At 43.0% G+C, this 18,493-nt stretch overlaps 1 protein-coding gene across 8 annotated transcripts in view; it reads left to right on the top strand.

Annotated features, from left to right (window-relative positions):
- The window catches only part of LOC109554632 (opioid-binding protein/cell adhesion molecule), a 1,067,951-nt gene that overhangs the window by 680,199 nt on the left and 369,259 nt on the right, over positions 1 to 18,493 (top strand). The gene's annotated exons all lie outside the window — the stretch shown is intronic.

Consider the following 18,493-nt stretch of genomic DNA (forward strand, 5'->3'; position numbering starts at 1 on the left):
TACTGTCTGAGCTACCAGGGAAGCCCAATTTTAGAACAATACCTATAGAAACCTCTGGGTCCTTTTTTTCTCAATCCCTCTACCACCACCATCCCACAACCCCAAACAACCACTAATCTTTATTCTGTCTCTATAGATTTTCCTGCTCTGGATTTGAATATGAATGGAATCATCTAATATGCTTCAATATTATACATTCTATATCATGTAATGTGCAGCCTCATGACTAGCTTCTGGGTGCATATATCAGTATTTTATTCTGTTTTACAGCTAAATGATGTTACATTGTATGGATTTAAAATTTTGTTTCTTCATTCATCAGTTAATGGGCATCTGTGGTGTTTCTACCTTTTTCCCTATTATGGATAATGCTGCTATGAACATTCAAGCACACAAATATGCTTCTTTGTTATTGCTGCCTTGTAGTATGTTTTGAAATCAGGGCGTGTGAGTGATCTTACTCTACTATTCTTTTTTTTTTTTAATTGCCTGTGCCTCTTGAAATTCTATATATGGATTTTAGAATAACATTTCAACTTCACAAATTTATTCTTTACTCAGATGTGGGAACTTCATTCAGGCTTCTCTCATGTATTGATACATAGTTTATCAAGTGTAAAATTCTAGGTTGACAATTTTGCTTTATTTTTTAATTATCTTACTAGTTTAGCAATATTATTTGATGTTTTTCTGCCTTCTGTTTTTACTGATGGGAAATTTGCTGTCGTCAGTCTAATTTTTGTTCTCCTCAATTATTCTATATTTTTTCTCTCTTGTTACTTATCTTTTAAGGTAAACACTGTGTCTTTGGTATAATGTAGTTTCATTATAAGATATCCTTGTTTAGATTTTGTTTTAACTTGGATTGAGTATCCTTCATGAATCTAAGGTCTCATGCCTTTTTTCTGAAATTGCTATCTATTGTAATATTTTTGATCTTTTAATTTTATTCTTTATGCCTTTCATAGTCACTGTGCTTTATTTATATTTTCTGTATCTTTGTCCATGATGTAGTCTAGATGAATTCCTCAAATGCATTTTCCATTTCTTTACTCTTCTCCTCAACTGTATCTAATCTTCTGCTTAATCACTGAGTTTTAATGTTAATGATGTTCCCTTCTTATTTCTGAAATTCCATTTTTGCTACCAGGGATGAAAGAAACACTGCCTGGGATAAGACACCCTGTGTTCAAATTCTGACTTATTTGCATAAGAGCTGTATGATCTTGAGCAATATTTAATCTCTTTGTGTAATGTCCTAGCTTCCTCCTTAAAAAAAATGAAATAATAATATTGGTGTCTTTTCAGAGGATAACTATAAATATTAAAAGGATTAGATGAAATGCTCACCATAGTATCTAGTGTCTAATAAATGCTAAAGTTTGTTTTTAAACAAAGCTGTCTATATTCTTTTTAAAATAGCCTACCATTCTTTCTTTTTCTTCCTCTGTTGTCTCAATTGTGTTAAACGTAACAACTGTGTTATCTTTCACCTCTGGTTTTAGACTGCTACTTTTCCCTTTTGTTTCTTCCATTGATTCATGGTAGAATCTAAATCTGGACCTGACCTTGGATGCCGTTATGAACAAATAGTTTTCAAGGTCTGAAAATAGAATATATTAGTGGTTTTATAGGTTAATTTTTAACTTTAAAATAGTGAGTATAAGTTGATTTATAACTTTAAAATAGTTAAACATGCCATGCGGACCTCCACATGAACAATTGCCCTGGGCCCTAGAAATGTCAGGAGCTCACAGAATCCATTCCTGTACCAGAAGCAGATTCTTAGTGAAAGCATTAGAATACGATGTGGGAAGTGCTGCGTGGAAGCCCATTCATCATGTTGTGGGGGCACAGGGGTAGAATGCTAATTCAGTAGTAGCTTCCATGTTAGGGAGTTTTCCTGGAGATGGGCGTAGGGGGTTCAGGACCACAGATGCAATGGGGCAGACAACAGCCTGTCATTAGAAGTGGCACAGAGGGCGTGGGGGATTTCAAGAGGAGTTGCATGGTTAAGGCTAAAAGCATAGTGAGAAATTTGAAATCAGGTAGAGGAGGAGATAGTGAAGCCTGGTGTGCCACCATCCATGGGGTCACAAAGAGGTGGACATGATTTGTGACTGAACACACAGAGGAGTGGGGGCTGGTGTGGGAGGTGTTCCGCCTGAGGGGCTTTGGTGGCCTCGGTCCAGTAACCGACCACTCCCTGCTGGCACAGGAAGCCACTGCAGGGCTGGAAGCCACCGGGAACACAGCGAGGCCCCTGTATCACCTGATGCTATCAGGCTGCAGGAGGCAGTTTGGCCGGCAAGACTGAGGCCAGGAGATCTGGATTGGAAGTCCTCAGTGAGCAAGGACAGGCAGTGATGGAGGCGCGAGCTGGGGCTGGAGAGGTGGGCAACTGAGAAATCCAGGAGGTGAAATTGCATCAGGAGCGTGCACTTCCATCATCATGCTGACAACTGCGTACCCTTAGAGCGGGTCATCTTTCAGGCTGCACCTGAGTTATAAAAATAGAATTGACATCAGCCCCAAAGAGTAATGATTGCCCTCAGCTCAACAGAACTGCTGTGACCAGCTGCCTTGATGACGTCTTCCACAGTCAAGGTTGAACCACTCACAGATGCTTGAGCCTCGTTCCCTTTGGGTTTCAGGGCTCAGGGACACAATCAGAGGCCTCCGGAGACTCCTGCCCTGGGGTATCATTTAATATAGGATATTGACATAGAAGCCATGTCAGTATTTTCTGCTGGCTCTCCCTCTGGATGGATCTTGACCTGGGAAAGAAAGGGCCACTTCTTTTCTCTCTGACTTGGGACCGCCACAACCCCTGTGCCTATATGCTAGCCTCACCTGTTGGAGTCTCAGGTGAGAGGCACCAGGTCAGGGCAAGCAGGGCTGACAGGCGGCTGACCCATCCATCCTCCTCATGCCAATACTCAGAGCATCTCGTGGCCCCCGTGTCTGGGTAGAGGAGTAATGGAACCAGGATACTCCCAGACTCCAGTCAATCCTCCCGCCCATGCAGCTGCCCTGAGCCCCCCTCACCTCTATCTCCTAATCTAAATTCACAGTGCCTGCTTCATGTAAATGGCATTTTATCCGGCTGGAAATGTGAGTCCTGTCAGGAGCACTGGGCTCCGTCATGCTTATCAGAAATACATTATCAGGTGGGGATTAGACAGAGGCTGGTGCTACTGTGCTGTCCAGGCTGGCGAGTGATGAATAATAGAAATTCCACGGGCCGGAGACAGACACAATTGGCAGGCCAGGCTCGCCCAGCCTCCCTTGCACTCGGTTCAGTGTGACATGTCAGCTCCTGGAAGGCTTTCTGCTTCATTCACCCTGGCCACGGTCTGGAGGGTCTGGGGGCCAGGGCCGAGGTAATCCCCTCCTCCCAGCCCTCTCCTATCTTCCATTTTGCCTGCTTGTCTCTCCAGCTCGCTGTGCCCAGAAAAGACAGCATTTAATCGAACCTACGGACTATAACAGGAGAAAGAAAAACTTGGACAAATGCCCAAGCTCTTTTTCATGGAAATGGGTGGCTTGAAGGGAGGGTCTGCCATCTCTCTCCTCCGGGAAGAGTCAGGATGGGGATCACGAAAGGCTGTCATTATGACAAACTTTTAAGTCATCAGTTTCTCTAGAATTGAGTTGGCTTTGAAAGAGATGGTTAAAGTTCTTAGCATGATGAAATGTTTACAATGCATAGATCAAAGTTTACTTTAATATCCCCTTTACTGGCTTGAGTTTGAGTAGGCTCCAGGAGTTGGTGATGGACAGGAAAGCCTGGCATGCTGCAGTCCATGGGGTCACAAAGAGTCGGCCATGACTGAGAGACTGAACTGAACTGACTTACTGGCTTGAAGACCAAGGTAGTGGAATAAGTAGTTTGGGCAAAGGAAGCAGCAACAATTGCAATAAGAGCAACCATTGTCTCTCACTCCACAAAAGCAATGCCCTTCATTCTTACAGTGTAAAGGTGGAATGAGCAAAAGTCACAAAGCCTGATTTTAAAGAAAAGAGAAAGCCAAAGAAGATAAAGAGGGTTTATCTTCCCGCCATCCAGCCTTTATAACCTAGAAGAGGACTGGGGAGAGTCCATCCCTTATGGATGGACTCAGAATCAAGGTCTGGCTTCTGTTCATGACTCGTGTGCCTCTTCATTCCCTTATTTAGCAAAACGAGTGCTATTATGTGATAATCTCTGTGCTGCATGCAGGAACACAGAATGAAGTAACCACTGCCCCATAACCTGCCTGGGGAGCTCACACCCCAACAGGTGAGAGGGCATCCCAAGATACCCAGATGTTGGGCTCATCAGCCATATTTAAAATAGCCATTATAAAGATACTAGAAGAATTAAACAAAATGTGTTCACAATATTAGAGGAAAACACAGTCTAAATGAATAAGCAGATAGGGAATGTCAAGGTGCAAATAGAAGCCACTAGAAAAAAAAAAAGAACCAAATGGACATTGTAGAACTAAAAACTATACCACCAAAATGAAACATTCACCAAGATTCACTGGATAGACTCAATAGCAAATTCAAGATGGCAAGCAAAAAAGTCAGTGAATTAAAGGGCTGATAGATAGAAATTATCTAATTTAAAAACAGATATTAAAAATATTAATAAAAGTACAAATACCTTGGCCACCTGATGCAAAGGGCTGACTCATGGAAAAGACCCCGATGCTAGGAAAGATTTAGGTTAGGAGGAGAAAGGGGCATCAAAGGATCAGATGGCTGGATGGCATCACCGACTCAGTGGACATGAGTTTGAGCAAAGTCTGGGATATAGTGAAGGACAGAGAAGCCTGGCATGCATAAACACTCATGTGGTTGCAAAGAGTCAGATACAACTTAGTGAGCAATAATGAAAGTAAATAGAGCTTCTGGGACACAGAGAACACTATGAAGAGACGAATTTACATGTAATTGGTATTCCTGCAACACGGGTGGTGTGGGGAGCACCGGTATGCTCAGGCACAGGTGAGTTCCCCAAAGAAAGTGTAGCACGGCTCTCCCAGATGCAATGGTGTGATTTCAGCAAGTTAACTTAGCTCAGTCCTGCTCCTTTTGTCTGCAACATGTCACTGTCACCACCTCAGGTTCCATGAGAATCCCAGCCTCTCCCAGTCTGCCTGAACTTTCTAATATGTCACAGTCAGTCCCAGGAAGTGCTAGGTTTTGAAAGCTGTAATATACCAAGTAAACATAAGGAGATGTGGACAATGATTACTATTGCACTGCTGCTGCTATTTACATACTAATGACTCTTTTAGGGTTAAGGATATGACTTTTCAAGACATCCTCACGCCAGAGCCAGTATCTCAATCTCATTTCCACCCTGGTTCAGTGTCATTTCTATGGTACTGACTCTTCTACTCCAGTAGAACCACAGATCGGAAAGGAGTTGTCAGCTCAACGATGCTCATTGGTCCTCGTCTGAATGGCATGTAGGGGTGTGTGTGTGTGTGTGTGTGTGTGTGTATGTGTGTGTGTGAGCCTTGATTGAAGAGGTGGGGACAGGACTCTCCGCTGCAGCAAAGACAGGATCCCAGAATGTCTTAAGGAACCAGCGAGGCCCCAGTAAATATGAACACACCCCTAGTTGTTCTGTGGCATTTGGGGTGACTGTTTTCCTGTTCTCCACATTTGGGAAGAGCCCTGAACCTTGTGGTCCTGATGTCCTGCACGTCCTGTGAGATGTCTTATGAGGTATCAAAGATAAAGCCCAAGGGTACAACTGCTATGATCCAATGCGATGCTGAAGGCGATGCTCAGACAGGGCCTTATGGACAATGTGTCTGCAGCCCCCCTCAACCCTCAGTCAGACCAGGGGGGCTGACGCTGCTGCTGGCTGATTACATGTCATTGCAGCTGTCAGCCGTGCCTCAAACAGCACAGAAGAGGCATCTCGGGTTCCCTCTGTGTGTGTCATCTCAGACTCCCTTCTTCCCTGCTGTTTTCATCCTTTATCTCCCTCCTTACTCGCCAAGGGGAATCTTGTTCTTTCTGTTTGGTTATCAAAGTACAGCCTTGAGGGTCAAACCTAGATGCCCAGGAGACCATAGATTCCTCCTGGTCCATTTGTCCAGAAAGAGCTCATGTTGATCCTTTTCCCTCTGCCCCCAGCTGAGGTCAGTATCACATTCTGTCTGCATCATCTTTAGACTAAACCAAATAGATGAATTCTTCTGTCAGTTCAAGCCTTTTCTCATTTTCAACTTTTTCTGAGTACCCATTGCCTTTTGTATCTCCGTACTTTCCAATGTATTGGCAGCCTGTTTTTCTGTTTTTGTGTTTTTGCTGGGATGTTGGTGTTCATATTGTGGTGGGTTTGTTAGACGTTGCCTTGGCTGTGATGGACAGGGCAGTCTTGGCCTCACCCACTTGAGGCCAGCCATGCAATAAAACATTGCACGCAGAACTGCTCAGCCAGCATGCTGAGTGCTATCAAAGAAGGGGCCGGATGTGATCAATAGAACCAGAGCGAAGCCTGCTCTAGATTCATAGGGTCCGTTAGGGGTGCCTTTGAAATCTTTAAGTGGTCTGAAGGAGCTTGTTGGGTATACAAGCCAGGCACACAAAAAGCATCCGGGGCTAGAGAAACACACTTGGGCTTTCAGCAAGGAGGCTGGACAGGCTAAGTTCACTTAGGATGAGTACAATCAGAGAAACAGAGCTCTAAATTGGAGACAGATACTAAAGAACTTTCACGTTTGGGGCTGAGTACAAGAGTTTGCAGGGTAGGCACATATTTGGTCAGCTGTAAACAGGAGGCACAGAACACAGCATCACCAGGGACCCCAGGAAGCATGGCCAGTGCCTGCAGTGCGCAGAGTTCCTTTCTTGGCATAGCTGACTCATCCTCATGGGGATCCTACTGGTTACCCCGGTCAAGATGATTCTCCTAGTTTTACTGATGTGAAAACTGAGTTTGCCTTGTGTGATTTGTCCTCAGTAAAGACTTTGAACTGTTTGTGGAAAGTATTCACACCCTATTTTTTGTTTATATCCAAAAGGATTCTCACCTGTTGCTTATTATTCATAAAAATAAACAAATTCTGTGGTTTGTTCATTTACTAGCCAGATGTATGTTTTTATTTCAGATAAAGACATGTAGGCTCAGAGAAGTTGCTCACACTCGTGTGGACAAACAGCGAGAGTGTTTATGGTTGATGCACGTGCTGAATTGGGGCAATCTGTGGATAGTATTGGGTTTCCCAGGTGGCGCTAATGGTAAAGAACCCTGCTGTCAATACAGGAGACTTAAGAGATGTGGGTTCGATCCCTGGGTCAGAAAGATCCCCCAGATGAAGGCACAGCAACCCCCTCCAGGATTCTTGCCTGATGAACAGAGGAGCCAGACTCAGACACGACTAAAGTGACCTAGTGCACATGTATGTACATAGTGTAACATATGCTAGAGTAAATATCTCTAGTTACCAGAGAATGCTGGAGGTTTATTTTAAATCAGATATGCAGACACCACCCTTAGGCAGAAAGTGAAGAAGAACTAAAGAGCCTCTTGATGAAAGTGAAAGAGGAGAGTGAAAAAGTTGGCTTAATGCTCAACATTCAGAAAACTAAGATCATGGCATCTGGTCCCATCATTTCATGGCAAATAGATGAGGAAACAATGGAAACAGTGAGAGACTTATTTTATTTTTTTGAGCTTCAAAACCACTGCAGATGGTGACTGCAGCCATGAAATTAAAAGACCCTTGCTCCTTGGAAGACAAGCTATGACCAACCTAGACAGCATATTAAAAAGCAGAGACGTTGTTTTGCCAACAAAGTCCGTCTAGTCAAAGCTATGGTTTTTCCAGTAGTCATGTATGGATGTGCAAGTTGAACTATAAAGAAAGCAGAGCACCAAAGAATTGATGCTTTTGAACTGTGGTGTTGGAGAAGACTCTTGAGAGTCCCTTGGACTGCAAGGAGATCCAACCAGTCCATCCTAAAGGAAATCAGTACGGAATATTCATTGGAAGGACTGATGTTGAAGCTGAAACTCCAATCCGTTGGCCACCTGGTGTGAAAAGCTGACTTATTGGAAAAGACCCACATGCTGGGAAAGATTGAAGGCGGGAGGAGAAAGGGATGACAGAGGATAAGATTGTTGGATGGCATCACCAGCTCAATGGACATGAGTTTGAGTAAGCTCTGGGAGTTGGTGATGGATAGGGAAGCTTGGTGTACTGCAGTCCATAGGGTCGCAAAGAGTTGGACACGACTGAGTAACCGAACTGAGCTAATGTTCAGTCTAGCAGACACCCTTGAATACCTACTGTATGTATGTCTGGTGACTTAATACAGAAACACCCATGTGTTACAGCTTAAGCCCACAAGTTACAACACTAAAATCTGCCTTGTAATAATGTGATAATGTCTGCTTGATCATGTCTGCTCCCTAATACAGCTTTCTCATAGTGATCTGAAAGGCCTTCTAAAATATTAATATTCCTGAGAGGCACAGAGGTAAATGCTATTAGCTTTACATTCCAGGTGGGTTAAAAAAGGTAAAGGAACCACACAGGGAAATGCCGAATGTCTAAGCTGTTCATTTTCTTTGGAAATGACAGTGAGATCACTTATTTGAGTTATCCAAATGATTTCTCCAGCTTTAATATCATTCCCCCCATTTCTTTTCCTCTTAGTTATTACCTTAGATTTGCGCTATTGTGTGCAATTTAAAATTAATTATTCTACTCTAATGCCTAATTTTGGTTAGCGGTTTAATTATGAGGTTATTTTAGCTTTTAGATGAGTTACAGCCGAAGTGAATGAACAGTATTTACTTTCATTAATGACAATTCTCATTACTCTTCCCTTCCACGGACACCACATAGTGAAGGCTTTCAAAGCTAGAGGAAAAAATCCAATAAAGGTAAGATTCCGCAAGTCCCACCAGTTTCAGAGCAAAGCAGCTGGAGGTGGAAGGAGACAAATCATGGTGTTATGGAGGATGGGAGGTTTAATTGTGTTTAATATTATTTCCAGGGTTTACATCCTCGTCCATCATCCACGTGGGCAGTGATTGCCACCTTACACTCAGAATTCTATCAGACTTGGAGATCTGAGCTGGAAACTGTGTGTTTGTATGATTCCCTTCAAACTCCCTGGTGAAATAGTTTATGCAGTTCCTATCGATCCACTCTAGGCTTTCTTTATATGATCAGGAACACCTGGCTATTTGGAAAATGTAGACCTGAGGCCCCTAGCCCTAGATGCACAGCAGAGCCATCTGTGGAACTTTTCCACAGGTTGTGCCTGCCTGACTCATACTTCACTGGAGAAGCTGAACTCTGGAGGACAGGGCATGTGCAGGCTGGAACATGTTTACAGCAGTCGTGTGGTTCTGCAGCCAGAGGTGGTCATACCAGAATACTGACATGAACTTTCTTTTTTACCCTTAAAAAAAAAAAAAACAACTTTTATTCTGTAGATGTTTGTTTGCTTATTATTTATTTAATGGGGAATATTATACTGGGTCTGATCTTTGTTGTTATTCTTTAAATGGAAAAAGAGATCTGTTCCTCCTTTTTGTGTTAGTTACAAATTGGCACTTGCCATGGGCACTTGCCATCTACCTCTACAAGGATTAAATCAGGTGCTTCTACAGTTGCTGACCTTCGCTATCTCCTGAAAGAAGTTCAGAGTGAGCAGAAATGAGGTGCTCTGTGCTTGTGGAAAAATTGGCAGGACAGGTCTTCAAATTAGTTAGATACTTTTGGGAGCTGATTTTATGAGCCCAATTCTTGCATCTTCTCCTGTCTACAAAAGCACTAAAATCCATCAAAGTGATGCCTGCTCCTGGTAACTAGCAGTAAACCCTCATGAGAAGAGCAGAAACCTTCTGTAAAAAAATATGGCTTGATTGCATGTACCATCCTTTCACTAAAATCACATATATACTGACCTCCCCCAGCCACCTTCTCCAACATTTTTGGAGCAGCTTCTCAAAGATATCTGAAATACTATCTCCCAAGAAGTAGGGGCTTCCCAGGTGGCACTAGTGGTAAAAAACTACCTGCCAATGCAAGAGACATAAGAGGTACAGGTTCGATCCCTGGATCAGGAAGATCCTGGAGGAGAGCATGGCAACCCAATGAGGTATTCTTGCCTGGAGAATCCCATGAGCAGAGGAGCCTGGCGGGCTATGGTCTATAGGGCTGCAAAGAGTCAGACACAACTAGAGCGATTTAGCACTCATACATATGCTATAGTCTTCATTTTGTCCCCAATAAAGCTTAACTCTCAACTCTTAGGTTGTACATTTGTTTCAAGTTGGCATATGGAAACATTTCTGCCAAGTTTCTCTTTCTCTGGGCTTCTTGTATTTCAAACCAGGACAAGCCTCCTGGATTTGCTGCTAGAAGCCTGGGTCTGCCCTGGTGAGACTAAGCACCTCATAGGGTCCTCCTGTGTCAAATGGAGCCAATAGGAGCGCCTCTCCTGGGCTGCTCTGGGAAGTAAATGAATGAATATGTGTGAAGTGCTTTAATTGGTCATTGGGTCAGGTGGTCAAGATGGATTTTGTGTTGCTGTGTGGCAGTCACCATTATGACATCAGCATCATCATTATTTATGAAAACTCTATGTGGACTCAGCTTGAATTCCTTTGGGCACAATGTAAAAAGAAATGACTTTCTAAGCAAAGAAATTATATGTACATAATATTAAGGATAGAGGGTATAACACATTGAAAAGAAAATAAAGTTTTTAAAGGAAGCCATTGTGGAGATAAAGACAACCAAATGAGAGCAGACAAAGGCTGCTTATTCCTAGCCTGCTGGAGCTGGGGAGTCCCCTCCATCAGTAGCATTTGGCAGAGACTCAAGGCAGGCAGAGGAGTGGGAAAGCTTTACCCCAGGAAAAAGGGAAGGCTTCAAACCTGCACTGATTGGAGGCTGTTGGTAGGGGAGGTTACGGTGGGCACACCAGAAGGAGGGGTATTTGTATCATTGGTTAGGGGTGCATCTTTGGTTTCTTCTGATTGGTCCAGAATTAGACGAGGGGTGAAAATTAGGGAAGCTGTCAGTGGTCATTTTTGTCCTGGCCATGTGGAGCTGATCATTGCAGGGGTTCTTGTCTGGCTTCCTGGGTTGTTGGTGGAGAGAGTAGTTTGACTTTTCACAGCTCTGACTTAGAGCATCCTAATCCCGGGGCTGTTGCTGTACATAGTGGGCTGGTTTCCCGGGTAGGTGGCTGCAGGTTGTGGGATAGAGTTCTACTTTTATAAATGGTCCAGACATTCAGTTTCCATGCTGCAGTGTTAGTATGTAAATGAGTCTTGCTTCATAGGCTTAACTGACCATTAAATCAGAGTGGCTAAAACTTCTCGTTAGAAATCCTGTAAGATAAAATAAAAGTAATAAAGTTTTATTGATTAAAAAAATATTCCCATAGCAGATGCTAAATGAAAAAGTATTTCAGATTGAATTGATTTCACAGTTTATTTTTAGGCATGGTGGCCTATCCCCTACTGGGTTTAACATTTTACTAAGGTACACTTGGATTTTTAAACGAATTAAATAAATTTTATTAATTTATTTTGGCTGTTCTGACTCTCTGTTGCTGAGTGGGCTTTCTCCCGTTGCAGAGATACTCTCTGGGTGTGGAGTGCAGGCTTCTCACTGTGGTGGCTTCTCTTGTGGAGCACCAGCTCTGGGGAGCAGCTTGCAGGCTCCACGACACAGGCTCGGTAGTTGTGGCACACGGGCTTAGTTGCTCTGAGGCTTGTGGGATCTTCCCAGACCAGGAATCGAACCAGTAGTGTCCCTTGCATTGCAAGGCAAATTTTTATCCTCTGGACCACCAGGGAAGCCCCTTCACTTGGATTTTTAATAAATTTAGATAACACTTGTATGCTCTTGCTATGTCACTTCAGTCATGTCCGACTCTGTGAGACCCCATAGACGGCAGCCCACCAGGCTCCCCTGTCCCTGGGATTCTCCAGGCAAGAATACTGGGGTAGGTTGCCATTTCCTTCTCCAATGCATGAAAGTGAAAAGTGAAAGTGAAGTCGCTCAGTCGTGTCTGACCCGCAGCGACCCCATGGACTGCAGCCCACGAGGCTCCTCCACCCATACCGGAGTGGGGTGCCATTAAATTTAGGGAATAGTGGTAAAATAGATCATTTGAAAGCATGTATTTTTAGGAAATAACTTACTATTGCTTTGGGAGAATCTTGTATGTTAATTTTTTGTTTTTCACCTAGACTTTCTGTTTGGGATTTATTTATAGGATAAATTTGAATTGTATTCCTGGAGATCTTGGGTAGAAAGAGACTTCCAAAATGTATTAACTGATAGAGATTAGCTTGTTTAGGAGTAAAATTTGGCAAGAGGCAAGCCACCTAGGAAAATCACGAGTTGGTTGTTTGGGTGCTGCGATTTATGGTGGAATTGTTGTGACCTGATATTTCAACGTGGCTTCTTGTGTTACAGTGTGTTGCCTTTGGTATGAGTCTGTTATGCATATGCACCAACTCCAGTAAGGCAGAATGTTTAATTTGCTGACGGCGTGAAGAAGTAGGTCACTTGGAAAGTTAATGACTGGTCATCTTGAGCACAAACAAGAATGGGCTTAGTGACCTGTTGTCATAAAGTGTTAAGCTCTTGATCCCCCCATCTGGCTTTGTCTCTCTAACTTGCCTTATATAAGAAGGGATGTTGAAACATTTGGAAAGAAAAGAGATCACAGTATACTCTTCCAAAAATACTGAAGTTGAAGATAAATGAACTTCATATAATAAATATGTGCACACACACACATGTACACACCAGTGAAATTATTCCCTTCACTCTTGGTTTCATCCTACCTATTATTATAAAGAAAAAAAAAACATTGTCCCCCATCCTTATGGGGAAAAATCTTCAGGAGAAATTGCTTTTTTTCCTTCTGAGGAGAAGTTAGGGGGGAAACTTGACAAGGCATTTGAACTTTATATCTCCTAACTCTCAGCATTAATTGTCCACCCCACCAAAAAAAAAAAAAAAAGACAAAGACTGAAGATGCCAGAACCATGATCTCATGTATAAGTCATGTCACATCTTAGTCTAATTAAATCCCTTTCCAGAATTAGTACTTCTTTGGCCAACTCATTGCTGAGCACTAACTTTGCTAAGAAACATCCATCCTGAAGCAAGGAGAAGACAGATTGAACCTGTGAGAACTGCAGAGAAGTCAGCCCTCTTTAGCATAATCCATCTCCATTGGTGTGTATGGAAATGCCAGGAGAGGGTCTGATGGACTGGCCTGGGTACCAGTGTGCAAAGCCGTCTCCATGGAAACTGGGCTGCAACAGGGAGCCAGGACTTTACAAGGAGACACACCTGCAGCTCTTAAGTCTCAGGGCATTTATTTCCTTGCCCTCACTTCATTCACATCTTTTTATTAAATGAGTCGATTTGTCACCACCAACTCTCTCTCTACATCAGCCCAGGTTCTGATCTAGGGGAAAAATAAAACTTTCAGTTCAAAAATTTGCAGAGACACGGAGTAGTAAGGAGCTGCTGCAGATGAAACGAGATGTGGCAGCCTTCTGTGAATTGAATGACTTAATAATTCTGGCTGCTCCTTCCCTGGAAAAAATATAGCAGAAGCATCAAGCTATCTTGACTATTTCTGTCACTTAAGTCACCGATAGAAGAAACCACTGGACACTTCAGTTGTGTGTCTGTAGTCTCTGGGGTGTGTTAAATCTGGACTAAGGGCAGGTTTAAAAGTTTACTTAACCTAAAGATTATTTTCCTGCTGGTTTCAAACAAATTTCCCAGATGCCTTATTTTCTGTCAAACCTTTCTGTATTATGTTGTGAAGAAGTAACTGTTGCTCTTGCCCAGAGCCTCTGGGTATAAAGACCCCATGGTTACTTGTCCTCTTCTTGGGCACCTTTTAGTTCTAACTCTTAGAATAATCCCAGTTAGAAGATAGTACTTGATAAACTGCCTCAAATCCTGTATGTGACGGGACAGAGCATAAATAAATAAATGGAAAAATATAAATATATTTTAGATCTTTATATGTATATATATATGTATATATAGATTAAAGTTCTGTCTTTACAATATGTATAGATTGCGTATATAATCTTCCCAATGAGTCTTTATAAGCCCCATAGTCAGGAATTTAAAGCAGAGAGAATAGGTACCTCTCCCTTTGTTTCCCAGATAAGAGAGTGTTGTTTTCAATTAGCTAGTTATTGAGTCTCCAGATTAGAAAAATAAAATGATCCAGCCCCTCCCTCACTTGCCAGCATGCAGTAGAAATCAAAATGGGGGCCAAACACATACATACACCCATCTTCTTTATGGAGTCGGGCTGTTCGTGGATTTTCATCAAAATCCTAACTTGCTTATAACCTGATATGTCTCAGACCCATCCTGCATCCATTTGAGTCAGGGACAAAGGAATTTGTGGGGAAAACTAATGATTTTAAATCCATATTTTCTATGTCATCTGCTTTAAAATCCTTTTAGCATCAAGTCCTGGTTAAAACACTTCTCCAGATATCAAGCTTAGCAATGGGTGTGAAAGGGGCATTTAGAAAAAAAAAAAAAGAAAAAACTAAAGGAAGGAAAACAACCCACTATTTAGAGTGAAAAACCCTGAATGTTCCATCAAAAAGCTTCTGTACTTGGTCTCCCTCCTTCTGGCACCTGCTGATCCTACTTAAACCCCCTCATTCATCAGAGCGAACGCTTCTCGGTGTCTCACAGACAGTGTGGGGCAGAGATCTCACCACTAATTAATGTGGCAGTTAATGGGCTCACAGCCATGCTGCTGGTGGCCTGGAGAAGCACACACCCCCCTGTCATTCACAGAACTTCCTTGTGCTTGTTTAAGACCAGATAAGGCTTTCTGAGGGGGTGTTGGGGTAACAGGTTTGGATTCTAGAAGCATTTGGTCTTCTCTTGGGACACACACACACATATTCTATTTTTCTCACACACCATGTGATCTACACCAGAATCAGAGGAGCAGTTACTGAATATTAAATTAAACTACAGAAAAAAAAAAGAAAAGAAAAAAAAAGGAAGAAGAAAGGAAAGATGGCTTGCATGAAAACAAGCTGAAAAGGTTAGGAGCCAAAGGAGCACCCTAGAACAGCTTCAGTCTGTTTGGAATGAATTAATCAGACCATTAAACAGATCTTTTAATCTAAAGCATCCCTTTCATTTCTGTACCCTGTAAAACAAAGTGATGGAGAGTTGATGGCAGAATCTGCCATGCTCCTTATTTGTATTACACAGACTGGAGGTCTGGCCTCATTAGCATTCCATTGCAGTCAAGGACCACACATTCAGGCTGAAAGCTTGGAGTGAGAGAGTCAGGGGGCCCTGAGGTCTCTCCAGCTAGATATAAACCACCACGAGGAGTCTCCCTCTTTATCTGTCTGTCTGTCAATAGCCACCCTTCACTTGGAGAATGTGATACAACTTCTGAAGAACCTCTTACTTCCCATCCCTGTTAAAGTACCTAAAGCTGTACCCTCACATTTTGAACACAGTTTCAGGGATAGCAGGAAACTACAGAATCCCATCCCTGGATGTTGAGATTAAGGATACAAAAAAGTCAGTGTCATCTCAGGAGCCATACTAATGTTGTACGGATCCTATCTTCACATCCTTTCGATGGGACATAGATTTGGTAGATTTCAATTTAAAGAAAGAGACAATTTCAGTGCAACCACAGTGTTACTAATTGTATGTCAGAATTAGATGAAAATGGATTCCATTAAAATCCTTTTCTATTTTTTTTTTAATCAAGGAATACATTGATAATGAAAGCATTAAGTCTGGGACCCTGGGAGCCCAGACCTAATCCTTCTTCTTCTAAGAACTGAGGCTCTGACTCTGGACATAGTAATTCCTCTGGGCCTTGATTTTCTTATCTGAGAAATGACTTGGTGGGGCAGGAGAATCTCAGAAGTCCATTTCAGTTTTCCTTCCCACCTTCTTATTTGCTGGTGGTGTGTAGAGAGAGAATTGCAGTGACAGTAAAATGGACATACTAATCAAAGAGACAACAAAAACACAATTACCAGAATGAGACTGTAAAATTCCATAGAAGAACAAGGATATAAAAAATGCATCTGAATTCTTTCTGTGGGGATAATTTTGCCATCTGTGTAACAGTTGCTGCTATTCATGATTTATTGTTACACTAAATTTTAGTTCCTTGAGGTCATGATTTGCAATTGACTCTTTTTAATCTCTTATATCTCTTAGTATGGTACCTACTCCATGGAGATGCTCGAGAAGTATTCCTTGAATGACTGCATGAATGCCTAGAATGGAAGGTGGGAGAGGGCTAAGTGAGCTTCTATGGCAGTGTGAACGTGAGCATGAACATGAAGTCGCTCAGTCGTATCCAACTCTTTGTGACCCCATGGACTATAACCTACCAGGCTTCTCTGTCCATGGGGTTTTCCAGGCAACAGTACTGAAGTGGATTGCCATTTCCTTCTCCAAGGGATCTTCCCAACCCAGGGATCGAACCCAGGTCTCCCGCATCATAGACAGACGGTTTACCTTCTGAGCCACCAGGGAAGTCTGGGTAGCCTGAAAACTGAAAGCAAAAGTGTTAGTAGTTCAGTCCTGTCTGATTCTTTGTGACTCCATGGACTGCAGCCCACCAGGCTCCTCTGTCCATAGGATTCTCCAGGCAAGAACACTGTAGTGGGTAGCCATTCCCTTCTCCAGGGGATCTTTCTGACACAGGGGTTCAAACCTGGATCTCCTTCATTACAGGCAGATTCTTTACCATTTGAGCCACCAGGGAAGCCCTCAGTAGCCTGGGGCCAAGAGCAGCTCCCTGAAGAACAATTCAGTCAAATTCTTGGAAACTGTAAGTTTTTAGAGGCTATTTGATGAATACAAACAGGGAGGAGCATCTGCCAAACAGAATGGACAGAATGGAAAAGGATACTTCATGTAAAGCTATAATGGTATAGTATGATCCTGTCCTTGGCTTATCCAATCACAGGGACATTTCAATGCCTCTGTTGAAACTGATAAACAATTGCCTATCAGCTTTCCAGGAGCTTTCAGGCAACAGAGAAAATGATTGGCTTACCTCTCCCCTGAAGTTACTACTCAGCCCACCCAGAGAAGAGAAGAAACAGAAGGAAACATGAGAGCTTTCTGTCCCTTGAGTTAAAAAAAAAAAAGAAAAAAGGAAAGAAAACAGAGAAAAGGTTTATCCCATTACTTGAGAATTAAGTAACTCAGCTGGCTTCAAAGTGGTGTGCCTTTAAGCTCCCATCCAAAACTGTCGAGTGTGAGACCATATTCAGATCAGCAAGCACCTCTTCCTAATTAGCTCGCCCCCTCCTCTCCCTCCACTCCTTCCTCCCCTCTTCTCCTCTTCTGAATCTAGCAAGATTAAGTGGCCAATGTACCTCCTCACTGCTGAATTTTAAAGGGAACAGCTCACTGTGTGATCATATTATTAATATTTATACCCTATCACTGAATGTTGACAGATTAATTATGCAACATGGTATAAAAATCAGCAGGCAGCGTGGGTGAGCAGTGGCAAAGTTCATGTATTAATAACTCAGCTGGGTGGCTGGCACGTGCCCCGGGATGACTGCCGGCTCCCAGAGCTCCAGGTCCCCGTCCCTCTCAGGGCAACAACCTGCTGGATTTATTTCATGCTTCGTACAGGTCAGTGTGGGCTTCCTCGGTGGCTCATTGGTAAAGAATCCACCTGCAATGCAGGAAACACAGGTTCGGTCTCTGGGTAGGAAGATCCCCTGGAGGAGGGCAGGGAAACCCACTCCAGTATTCTTGCCTGGAGAATCCCATGGACAGAGGAGCCTGGCTACAGTCCACGGGGTCACAAAGAGTTGGACATGACGGAAGCGACTGAGTAAGCATGCTTCTTATAGTGTATCATCTTTTGGGACCTCAAAAGTAGTGTTCATTAAGCCTTCTGGCTCCACCTCTAGGAGTTGACTGCCTGGGCCAGAGAACCCGGAAAGAGTGTTTTCTGAAGCAAGAAAGGGACCTGTGATCAAGCAGAATCAGCTGGGTTGTGTATAGGGGTCACTTTTCGGACAGACTGTTCAATGTGTGATCTCCTTTTCTCAGAGTAGAGGTAATCTGAGATTGATCGGGGACGAGTGTTGCACATGTTGCTCTGCTAGGTGCTTAGAGCGACAACACAGTGATGCGGGCCCGGAGCTTGTAATTTAGCTGGGGAAGCAAGGCTTTAATTCAGGAGAGTAGCATGCTAGAGGCTAATATAAGAGGTCTTCCCAACTCCACAGCTCATCATCACTGTTGCTTTGCCTGTCCAGCCCACGGGTCCTTTTGGTGATGATGAGACTCTCATAGAGGAAACTGCACGCTTCTTATAGTGTATCATCTTTTCGGACCTCAAAAAGCAGTGTTCATTAAGCCTTCAGCAAAGTGCAGTGAGGAGCAAGGACTTTGCTGTCACAGACTTGGAATCCAGGGCTGGCACACAG

This window comes from Bos indicus, chromosome 29, assembly GCF_029378745.1.
Source record: "Bos indicus isolate NIAB-ARS_2022 breed Sahiwal x Tharparkar chromosome 29, NIAB-ARS_B.indTharparkar_mat_pri_1.0, whole genome shotgun sequence".
Lineage (NCBI taxonomy): Eukaryota > Metazoa > Chordata > Mammalia > Artiodactyla > Bovidae > Bos > Bos indicus.